At 34.3% G+C, this 11,091-nt stretch overlaps 1 long non-coding RNA gene across 1 annotated transcript; it reads right to left on the bottom strand.

The window, feature by feature from the left end:
• Positions 1–2,872: 2,872 nt before the first annotated feature.
• LOC112531778 lies at positions 2,873–9,517 on the bottom strand. Its single transcript, XR_003073784.2, has 3 exons — positions 9,414–9,517; positions 5,823–6,048; positions 2,873–3,176 (listed from the first exon to the last, which is right to left on the bottom strand). It is a non-coding gene; the product is annotated as an uncharacterized LOC112531778 (long non-coding RNA).
• Positions 9,518–11,091: the final 1,574 nt, after the last annotated feature.

The following is an 11,091-nucleotide window of genomic DNA, read 5'->3' as shown; positions in this document are numbered from 1 at the left end:
AAAATCTGAAGGAAATCTGCCTTTAGTTCAATAATTTCAAATAATTTTGTAAAGGAACTGAATGGTGGAATAGATGGTATGTTTACTAAGTCAAAGACAACAAAAAGATGACTAGCACTGTCAGATATTTGAAGGCTGTGTTAAAATTCAAAATAACCTCATCCTTTTTTTTTTTTTTTTTTTTTTTTTAAGATGTCCTCTCTAATTTGTCAGTTCCATAATTACAAATATTTTTCTGAAAAAAAAGATGAAGACTTTCACAGGATGACAAGATGGATAGCAACCAAATACATCAGGCCAATATTTGCTTCATATAGGGTAGAGAATACCTTTGTCAATAAGAGAAATGCAGTAATTCCTTCACAAACAGGTCAAGCTATGTGTGTCCTACTAAATTAAATGTTAGAATCTGTCCATCCTCAAAAAAACAAACAAACAAACAAAAAAAGCCACCAAACAGACAATTAAATAAGAGGATATCTAGAATAAATTGCTGAGATTATAGATACCTTGTTCTCAGAATTCTTTGTAGTCATAGAAATATTCCTTTACAAATGGCATTGATCTAGTACTTGATGAGGAAGGATGATAATTAAATGAGCTTTCTTTCTGCCATGGTTTTCTATTATTGTCTTGACAAAGCTATACATTGTTTAATGTATTGATGGAAAATCATCATATGTCCTTACATTTAGCTATATCCTACTATGAAGTAAAATCAGTTTTCTCTATTGTTGGCATTCTTTTCTTTGTGATGAGAATGTCTTTTAGATGCGGTCACATCTGATTTTGTGTATGCAACCAAAGCAGTACTGCTATTTTGTGACCTTCCTTGTTTCTTGTTAAGTGATTGTTTATTCAGACATAATAATTCTTATCTAGTTGGCAGTTTAATATGCCATAGGTGTTTCTTCATCTTGTTCTCATTCACTGATATCATGAATGTGTGCCTGGGCTGTGTTTATTAGCTATCTTGTGATATATCAATGTTCTTTTTTTATTTTTAATATGGAAAAGAATTATACCAAAGGAAAGCTGCTATTCCTTAATATCCAAATAGTTTTGTAGGTTTGGTCTGCTGTCCTCCAGTTTGCTTTCTTTCAAATTTTGTATTTTGGAGAGAAGAATGAGATGAAAGTGGGGAGGAAAAAAAGAAACAAGAACAAAGCAAACTTGACTTCCTATCTTTCAGTATGGTCTCAGTCTAATTCTTTGAATTTCTATTGATCATGTGAGGAAGAGATATCATACAGAGGGACATGGACAGGCTTGAAAAGTGGGCCCCTGTGAATCTAATGAGATTCAACAAGGCCAAGTGTAAGGTGTTGCACTTGGATTAGAGCAATCCCAGATCATAGAATGATAGAATCACGAGATTGGAAAGGACCTACAGGATCATCTAGTCCAACCATCCTCCCATTGCCCTTGATACCACTGTCTCCCCTGAGCCTCCTCTTCTCCAGACTAAACAATCCCAGCTTCCTCAGCCACTCCTCATAAGATTTGTGCTATGCACACATATCTAAGTAGAACTTATTTAAATAAGTCCTGCAGAGGACTTGGATGCTATGGTGGATGAAAAGCTGAATGTGAACAAACACTACGTGCTTGCAGCCCATCAGCTGTGTCCTGAGTTGTATGAGAAGAGGGGTGGCCAGCAGGGCAAGGGAAGTGATTATTCCCCTCTACTCTGTCCTCATGAGGCTTCATGTGGAGTACAGTGTCCAGGCCTGGGGCCCTCAGCAAAACAAAGACATAGGGATGTTAGAGCATATCCAGAGGAAGGCCACAAATAAAAACAGGTTCAAGGATCTGGGCTTGTTCAGCTTTGAGAAGAGAATGCTCCAGGGAGATCTCACTGCAGCAAAGAGAGCTTATAAATATAAGAGAGACTGACTTTTCACATGGTCTAGTAGTGATAGAAGAAGGGGGAATGGCTTTAAACTAAAAGAGAGGAGACTTAAGTTAGATGTGAGGTGGAAATTCTTTACCCTAAGTAGGGCACATGCTGCCAAAAGAAGCTGTGAATGCCCCATCCCTGAAGGTGTTAATTTAATGCAGTAATTTATCAAATGAGCCACTGGCATTAAAATGTTTGTATCAGTAACATGGGAAAAACTGAACACACAATGTGGTTTTACTTCAATATATAAATTTTTGTGTTAAATTTTATAATGACATTATGTACATTAATGAACTATTTTTGTTGGTTTTATTTATATACATTTATTTTACCTCTGTCATTTTATAATTCGTAGTCCAGTGTTCCAGTTTAGCCATTGCTTTTCTCCCAGTTACTCATGAATAACAACCAATAATGAGATTTCCCCCTGATACATGTATTTACTTCAACTTCTAAAATGTCAGTTTTTAAAGGTGAATATAGTGTATCAGAAGGCCATATGATGACTATACTTGATAGTTCAGTACTGATTTATGTTTGTGTTACAATTTATTCTAAACTCTCTCTGTTAATGTAGCTGAAATCTAAGGAAGTATGGATATCTGTATTAATTCAACCCGATTTGTTCGAAAAAATATGGCAATGAAGATAAGACTTTTGAGACATGGATAGAAAGATAGTATAAGATATCACCAATCATTTACAAATGAAAACTTTTCAATTTCAAATAAAGAAATTTCAAAGAACTCCTTAAAGTTTAAAGAAGTTTCTATATAATCTGAGGGGACCAACTTTGTCCATTTAGGGGTCCAGTATTTAAATAATAGTTGGATAGATAGAAAACAAACAAGGTCATTAAGAAGTTTATTTTGAATTATTGTTAACATTTTAACTCTGATATCTCTAAATGTGAGATTTTTTTTTACTGTTTATGTATGTTACATGCCTGGGGGAAAAAAACAACAAGAACAAACAAACAAACAAACAAAAAACCACAACACAATGAACAACTTTTTATATGTCTGTCTATATAAACAATACTGTAGAACAATATTTTAGGCTTTATGTTGAAAGTCACAACACTTTGCACATAACAAAAGCATCAGTATAATGTGAAAGCAGGAGTTAATTGTCTGGAGAGTGATACTTACCACACTGATTTCCTGAGGCCTGTTCATTTGGTTAAACAGAGCTGCAGAGTTACCCCTTCCCATGTCAGGGGAATGTGTGCTGGCTGTTGGCAAGCATGAATGGTGATTAACTCAGCGTGTTTCTGAAAACACATAGTACAAAATGACTACCTATAAGAATTAAAACAAACAAGTTAGACTTGTAAGTCAGGGTAAAATGTACCCTTTTAGGAGATGATTGCAAATGTTATTGGAAAAATATGCAAGTATGGTGTGGGGAAAGCCTAGGAATTCTTAGTATCCACCTGAAAATGCAGTAATGTCATTTATTTAATTTACACTTTTGATAATGCTGCCTATATACACAAGTATTTCTGAAGCCTATGGAAAAGCAATGAGATCCGTGTAGCACGGAAAAAGGTATCCTCCAAAGTGAGCCAGATGAGAAAGTGTATTAAAGTACATTAGAGATTTTCAGGAGAGAGGGTTGAATGTGTTAATGTCCATGTAATCTTAATCCAGCCCTTGAGTATCTATCCTGCAATCTCAGTGATGTGGAACTCTGTTTATGAGAGCATAGGGAAAACAAAGGAAGTAAATAAATGTATGTGTGGGTGGAAGGTGATGATGCTAGGATGGAATGTGCATTTGGAGTCTGCATTGTCCTTCATGGGCACAGAGAGGTCAAGTTAATGAACAGTGGTAAAGAGGCACCTGCTTGCTTGCCTGAAATTTAAGTAGCAACCTGTGTTCTGTGTTCTATAATTACAGAACTAGTTTGCTATTTTTACAGTAAAAATATGCCTCTGAAGCACTTCTTCATTAAAAAAAAAAAAAAAAAAAAAAAAGTTATTTTCTAGCCTGAAGCATTTTTCCTTATCAAACTATCTATGCACTTTTGTGGACTGTTGAAGTTTGAATTTTGATTTATTCTGGAAACTACAAATAATAATAATAATAATGGTCCTATTATTAGTTCTTTTAAGTCATACAATACGATATTGCATGGAATTTTGTAGTGAAAATGTTTGAAGCAAGGAAGTAAGTATTAAAGTTCATGTTCATCAAATAACTTACTGCATTTACAGCAGTTTTATTCATGTGGACAATGCAGTAACTAGAAGATGAAAAAGATGCTATGGAAATGCAGACTGTTTTCCAAATTATTATACACTTATGTTAGAAAGGGAAATTTGTGAAAAACAAACAAGGAACAGGGTTCCTCATGCATTGAAATCCAGTTTGTTCTTCTGTTTGCACATGTTACCAGACAGTAGTGCAAGGTTCATGCCATAAGCTTGGCTTCTTAGGGCTTCACATGAAAATCCTGAGTAGATGCTTTACTATTTTTCAAATATTTCTTGGTATTTGTCAATAAAGAAATTTATTTTCCATTTTTTTTCCCACATCAAATTCATCCTAGGTTTGTTTATTTTTAATTTTATTTTTTGATAGTGCCAAATTTATTCTCTAAATTTTAGCAGGTGTATTTTTAGGGGAAAAAAAAAAAAAAAAAAAAAACTGATATTTTTGCTAGGTATTGGCCAACATCTTTTCAAGGGACCTGGATGCATTTCTTCTATATAGACACTAACAATTTGATTGTGTTGAAAATTGTATTAAATTGTATGAAAACATAAAATGTTCAAGACACAGTCAATCAAAAGCTTTCTCATCAGCTGGGAGAGCTTTTCAGAAATGGTTGAGTCATGAATTTCATGATCCCAATATTCCATGCTACTCTTTCCACCCCACCACATGCACTTTATATGACACCTCATGTGAAAATAGTGGGTTGCTGTTGTGATATTGCCTAATGCTGTCCTCACAAATGCAGATCTGTGCCAGGATTTAAATAATTCTCTACTTCCTGGAAGTGATTAACATAAGTCAGCTGATTTACTTCCATCTGTCAGGTGGCAAAAGCTTAACCAGCAGTGCTAAAGCATGTAATTTGTGATGGTTCACTGTCAGGAGAGACAAACAAGTCTCCTAATTGGAAATTGACAGCTCTGGCACTCATTTGAGACAAGCTTTTGCTCGAATTAGCTCTTGAGTCACTTTGCTCAATCTATAGCTAGTCGTTAAAACACCATGAAAGTTCTCTCTGCAGGTACGTAAAGCCAGATCCTTGCCTGTGGCAGACTTAATTAAAGTAACAGCTGGATATTCAGTCTTCACATAAAAAGAGAAAAATGTAAGTGATGTTAATTCTTCTCAAAGCACCATGAAAGGAAAGGATTGCATGAGAATTGTGAGCTCATCAAGGAAGTATTATTGTGTAAATATTGAAAAAAAAAGAAGAAAAGGAAAATGTAAATGTTAGAAGTGAAAAGAAAACATTTATTTATGTTAGACATCAGCTCAAACAATGACTAAGCTATAACAACATATGTAAACTGATCTCACTATATGGGCAAATGGCTTCGTTTCAAAGCTAAACATCTGTGGGCTTGAAGTGTTAGGATGTGGTTCTGAATTCAAATGAGCTCAAGATTCTTGCAATCTAATTTAATTCTGGATATATTTATTTACTGAAAGTCTTCTCTGCAAACTAGCGAAACTAGCGCAAAGAACAAAATTACAACGTGGGGCAGATCCAACACCTAAATAGAGAGTATATCCTACAATTATTATTATTATTATTATTATTATTATTATTATTATCACAGCACGTTTAGAAGATTCTTTGGTTTTGAAATCAAGACCCATTCTTTGTAATAGAAGTGGAGAAGAAAGGTAGAGACAATTTCAATTCACATTTCACTTATTTCTTGTACAATTATTACCGTTGTTGATCTGTTCAAGTGGCTTTGAAACAGCATTGTTCAGGGTGTATATGTGGTTGTTCACACCATGGTGACTGGTCTTGCAGTCACGTCTTAGATCCTTTCCATCAGGTTCACTTCCCAAAGTGATAGAATAATTATTTCTTCTCCTCTGTTATTGGAAGGCTTTAGAAAAATCCTTTGTTTCCACTGGCTGAAAGCCTCCTTAAATTTTCTGAAAGCCTGCCTAAAGAGAAGGTGTAAATGGAGAACAAAGTTTTGTAGTAATGTTTCATTTACATGGGTGATTTTCAGCTCTACTTGGGGTACTGTATTGGATTTCAGCCATCTCATTATCAGTATTTTCTTTTACGTTTTTACAGAAAAAGGCAAAATGGATAAAGTTCTAAAAAGATAAGTTGCTTCACTTGTTTGATTACTTAAACATAGCATCATAGGCTGACAGTCACAGTAGGCTAAAAAATAATGACATCCTTAAAAAAAAAAAAAAAGGAAAACAAACAAACAAACAATGAATATAAGTTCCATAGCTGAGCCTGTGATGTAACTTCAGTGAAGTCAATAAAGCTACAGTGAAGATAAAACTGTACTAATCTCTCAGTCTTCGATACAGACTTTTAAAATCATATCATCAGCCTTTCTCCAATCTTTGCTTTGGTTTTACATGTTGAAATCTTTAATTGCATCCCACTCAGTGCTCTTTCAGTTGCATGGTTACAGTGGGAAAGATGTGAAAAAATATCCAGGTGGAAGTACGGAGTGTTTGATTCTATTGTTAGCCGCCAGTCAAGGAAATGGACAGATGCTTGAAGAGATACTGCTTAATTTAATGAGCAAGAAAAGCAGAAAGCAAGAAGGAATAATTTAAGAACCTGAAAATTATATTTTCAGGTGTACAACTTGGAAGAAATAATATTATGACTAGATCCAATTTTTTCTTTACATTCTTTAAAAGACAAAAATCATCATTGCAGAGATAATATTCATATCTAGCAAACAAGTCAAGACAGTACAATGTAAAATACAAGGATTTAACTATAACTGTCAATTAGTTGTAAAATACATGCTGTTAAATTAACTGAGGTTGCTTTTTTTTTTTTGTGGTGGTGGTGGTGGGTTTTGTTGTTATTTTAAAAATTAAAGTCTCATTAAATTTGCCATGAAAATTGTATTAATAGCATTTTTGTTAGGTCCTGCAAAGTACTGTACAGAATTAATATCTACAAAAAAAGGCGGACAAGGAACTGTAGGTAAGTCATTGCTGAGATTTGGATGTTGTCTCTTACCTTGAAATTTTAATACAAGTGGAAATTGCCTTTAATTTTCATGAGCACCAGGCCCTTCAGAAGGGCAGTAAATCTACAAAATGGTTTAGTTTTGCAGGGAATGTAAAGACCATCATTATCAAAAGAGGTGCTGAAAACTCATTAGATTCTTTATTAAAGGAAAAATTGCTTGCTTACTTTGTTAACAAGAGTATGTAGTTCATTTTTGTTAAAGCACAGCATATGTCAAATGAGTGCTGCTCTGTGAACAGAGAGAAGCAGGGAAGGAAGACAGACTACTTCCAGGGATATCTAACACATTTGATATACCTCTAACTAAACCTTGTTCTTTATATTGGTAAAAACTTCAGTGTAACAAATTCCTTAAGTTATACTTGTGAAGTACTTTTAGGTCCAAGTATTTAACATTATGTGAAACAGCAAATGGCTGATGGAAACTAGAGTGAAGATATTTATTTTACAAAACTGTCCAGACATTTCATCTTATTTTTTAAACAATTTGTGGTTTATGAACTACTGAATTTTGTGGGGTTTTTTTTGTTTTTTTTTTGTTTTTTTACTTTGTGATCTTTTCAGTGCATGCTGCATGTACAGACAAACATTTTAAAAAATAATATATGAGGAAGGATGCCCTATTTTAGTTAGCAGTGAGGTGGGGATTGTTTCTTTACCTACAGGCTACTCAAGAAACATAAAGTGAGGGAGTAGTTCCTGTTTGCAAAACCCTTCCTAATGTATGATTTCTTTTGATACAGTAACATGAATATAACATGAGACAACCGTGTTCCTCATTATGTTAGTTGGTGTTGTTAAAGTTTCAGTGTTGCATCTAGCTTCATCCATGCTAAATGAAAGGTTAGAAACTATTCAGTTACCCATCCCTCTAGTGATTCACCACCTCAGTTTTTAAATGTGTTTTCTCCTGATCTTGTTAAAGACTTCTAAATTATAGGGTAATTTGTATTGTTTCTCATGAATAGATGGATTTTTAGCTGTCTGGGGTCAATAGCTGCATGTGTTCTGTATTTGTAAAGAAAGTGATCAAAGTAAAACAATGATTGATTCTGCTGAGCAAAAACAAGGAACAGGGTGGGGGGCATGGGAAGATTTCATTATGTAAGATAATAATATTTTCTGTGCTCAGCGCTACTGTTTGAATGTAATGCAGACTCGTCAAAATGTTGCTCTATTCATGTTCTTAAAGAAAAAAATGAAACTTCCAAAATAAGTTAATAGTAATTAGGTACGTTGTTGATGGAGGAAGTTAAAAAGTATTGAAAGCTCAATTTTAACATTCACTGAAAGGTAAGGTAATTACTGGTATTTTGACATTGTGCTTTCTTATCTAATCTATATGCTGTGGATATGATAACTCTCTGACAAAAGAAAATGAAAAAGTGACAGAGATTATTTTGGTTTAGAGTAGTAGAAGGGAAAGACAAAAAATATGTCAATAGATGGAGTCAATAAAAAAGCTTTAAAAAGTTTGGTACCTACTGTCCTGAAACCCTTACTCTAAAACATCATGTTTGGTGCCTGAAATGACTGCCATACACCAGAAATGACTGTTGAACACCAGGCCATATCCTATATGCAACCAGGAAATACTGCTGAGCAGGACCTTGGGATTATACATTTGCAATTTACTTGCCCTTAAGGACTGATTGATATGAGTTTCCTCACAGGTTCTCAAGATCATCATTTGATATTAGGATTTTCAGGAAAACGAGAAGGCTAATTACTCTCTATATAGCCCTTTTTGGCAAGGCTTAATGAATGAATTTGATCATGTCATGTTGTCACGTCCTTCTGTTGTGTTGAATGTTCCAGATTTCTTTGGTTCCAGATTGTTGTCTGTTTATTAATACTAATAGAATCATAGAACACCCTGAGTTAAAGGGACCACAGAGATCATCTAGTTTCAACTCCCCTGCTATGTATAGGGTTACCAACCACTAGACTAGGCTGCCCAGAGCTACATCCAGCCTAGCCTTGAATGCCTCCAGAGGTGGGGCATCCACAACCTCCTTGGGCAACCTGTTCTAGTGTGTCACCACCGTCTATTTGAAAAATATGTGCAGTTTAGTGTGCAAAGATAATACCAATCAGGGCAGGGAAGAAAAAAAAAATAAAGGGAGCAAGACTGTTTTGAGACTTCAGAAGAAATTACAGAGTAAAAAGTGAGAAAAATCTGAACAGTTATTTTAGATAAAATATGTTCTAATTAATTTTGTCCATGTAAGGATTTATTTATTTATTTCCCTGCATGCATTATGTATGCACAAGCTGCAGTAGTAGTTCTTACATTTCCTTCTTTGAAACCTCTTGTCTGGAATTGGTTGTTCCATACCAGGACTTTCTTGGTCAGAACGGCAGCCACTTTTTTCTTTAATATCATGTGATGAATCCAGTGCCTATGATACAACCATGCAGTGCTGATTAATTGATAATTCAAATAATTTGTTATGCTCAAGATATCTGATCAGTTTTCAGAAAGTAGTCAGGAATCTTAATGTATCTGTGAGTTTATCAGATATTATAGAACAAGGTAAGATTGTTGGTATTTCTAGTTTATAGTCTGAACCTCAATGAAACAGTAGAATGACTTTCACAAATTTTAATATGCCTGGAGTAATAGGAGGGAAGATGATGGATGACTAGATTGACACCCACTTAAGTACCTTTAAATGCTGGAATACCTTCAGATATTCTTAGACAAATTCTGGCAATATCAGGTGAAGTTGCTTGTGTGAACAGAAGCAATATTCTTTCTCTTCTTGCTTAATTTCATTAGAGATTATTTTTTTAAAATAGTCCATTTACCTACCAAGCAATGGATGAGTACTAACCCTCAACTAGAGATTGAAATAATTCTTACAGTTTACTTTGATAATAAAATAATGGAGAGATGAGGGAATGAGTCTAACTATAATATACTCTGATTAAAAGAAGTGACAGAGGAACACTGTACATACTAGAGTAACTTACATGCAGTATTGATACTGGATATATAATAGACCTACATACTAATGGCATGCCATAATAATATACTTTGTATGATCAGAGTTCAGAACTAGGAAATGCAACTCAAGAGTACAACAGTGGATGTAAAAACAACCCACAGACATCCCTAAATTCTACTGAATAGAAAAACAATTGAAAATGAGGGTATTTATGTAATCTTTACCCACTAGTACTATGAGCAACTATTTAATCTTAATACTGCTTAATAGGTAATTATTCTCATTTTAGATGAAAAATCATGATTCATAACCTAGAAGATTAGTAGAAGACGTAAAAATAGCATGGCTTATATATATATATATATATGTTTTTTGTTTGTTTTTTTTTTTCCCAAGAAAGGGACCATGTGTAGTATCCCTGTTCCCATGTTCCTAATATTTATTTTGTTTACTGTCTCTAATCTTAGATGATGTGATGGTTTTGAGATTGTTCTTTTTTTGTGATTGTCACCTGGAACGTGATAAATTCCTTTTTATTCTCATGGTGTATCTTTGTTTTGTGAAGGCTAATGAACACATGAAAGGGTTAAAAAGCATTTTCCATGCAACTCACTGACACAACACCTCCAAACCACAGATTCTGGGGGACCACAGGATGCCTAGGTCTAGAGATAAGCTGTGTTTCCTTGGTACATACAATAAAAGCAGAAGTGAAGCAGCAAGGCAGTTTATTGTTGCAGAATATGTCCAACATGGGGAAGCGAGAATCAGTCACTGATTTAATTAGTATATTAAGATTGTGAAAATGTGTTGATGGTTGTTAAATATGGGTGTTTTGTTGTTGTTGTTGGATATGTCTTTTTTTTTCTTTCTTTCTTCTGGGGATCTAGTAGCATTAGAGTTTTTCACTGGAAATCAACTGCTAGACCTGTAGGTCATGTTATCATGTTCTGCTACACTTATTTTTTCCTGTTTCTTTCTTCTTTTGCCTTTTTAAACTTCTGATCATGAAAACAAGTT

Source organism: Gallus gallus, chromosome 2 (assembly GCF_016699485.2).
Source record: "Gallus gallus isolate bGalGal1 chromosome 2, bGalGal1.mat.broiler.GRCg7b, whole genome shotgun sequence".
In the NCBI taxonomy this organism is placed as follows: domain Eukaryota; kingdom Metazoa; phylum Chordata; class Aves; order Galliformes; family Phasianidae; genus Gallus; species Gallus gallus.
This window is presented reverse-complemented; position numbering and strand designations above follow the sequence as displayed.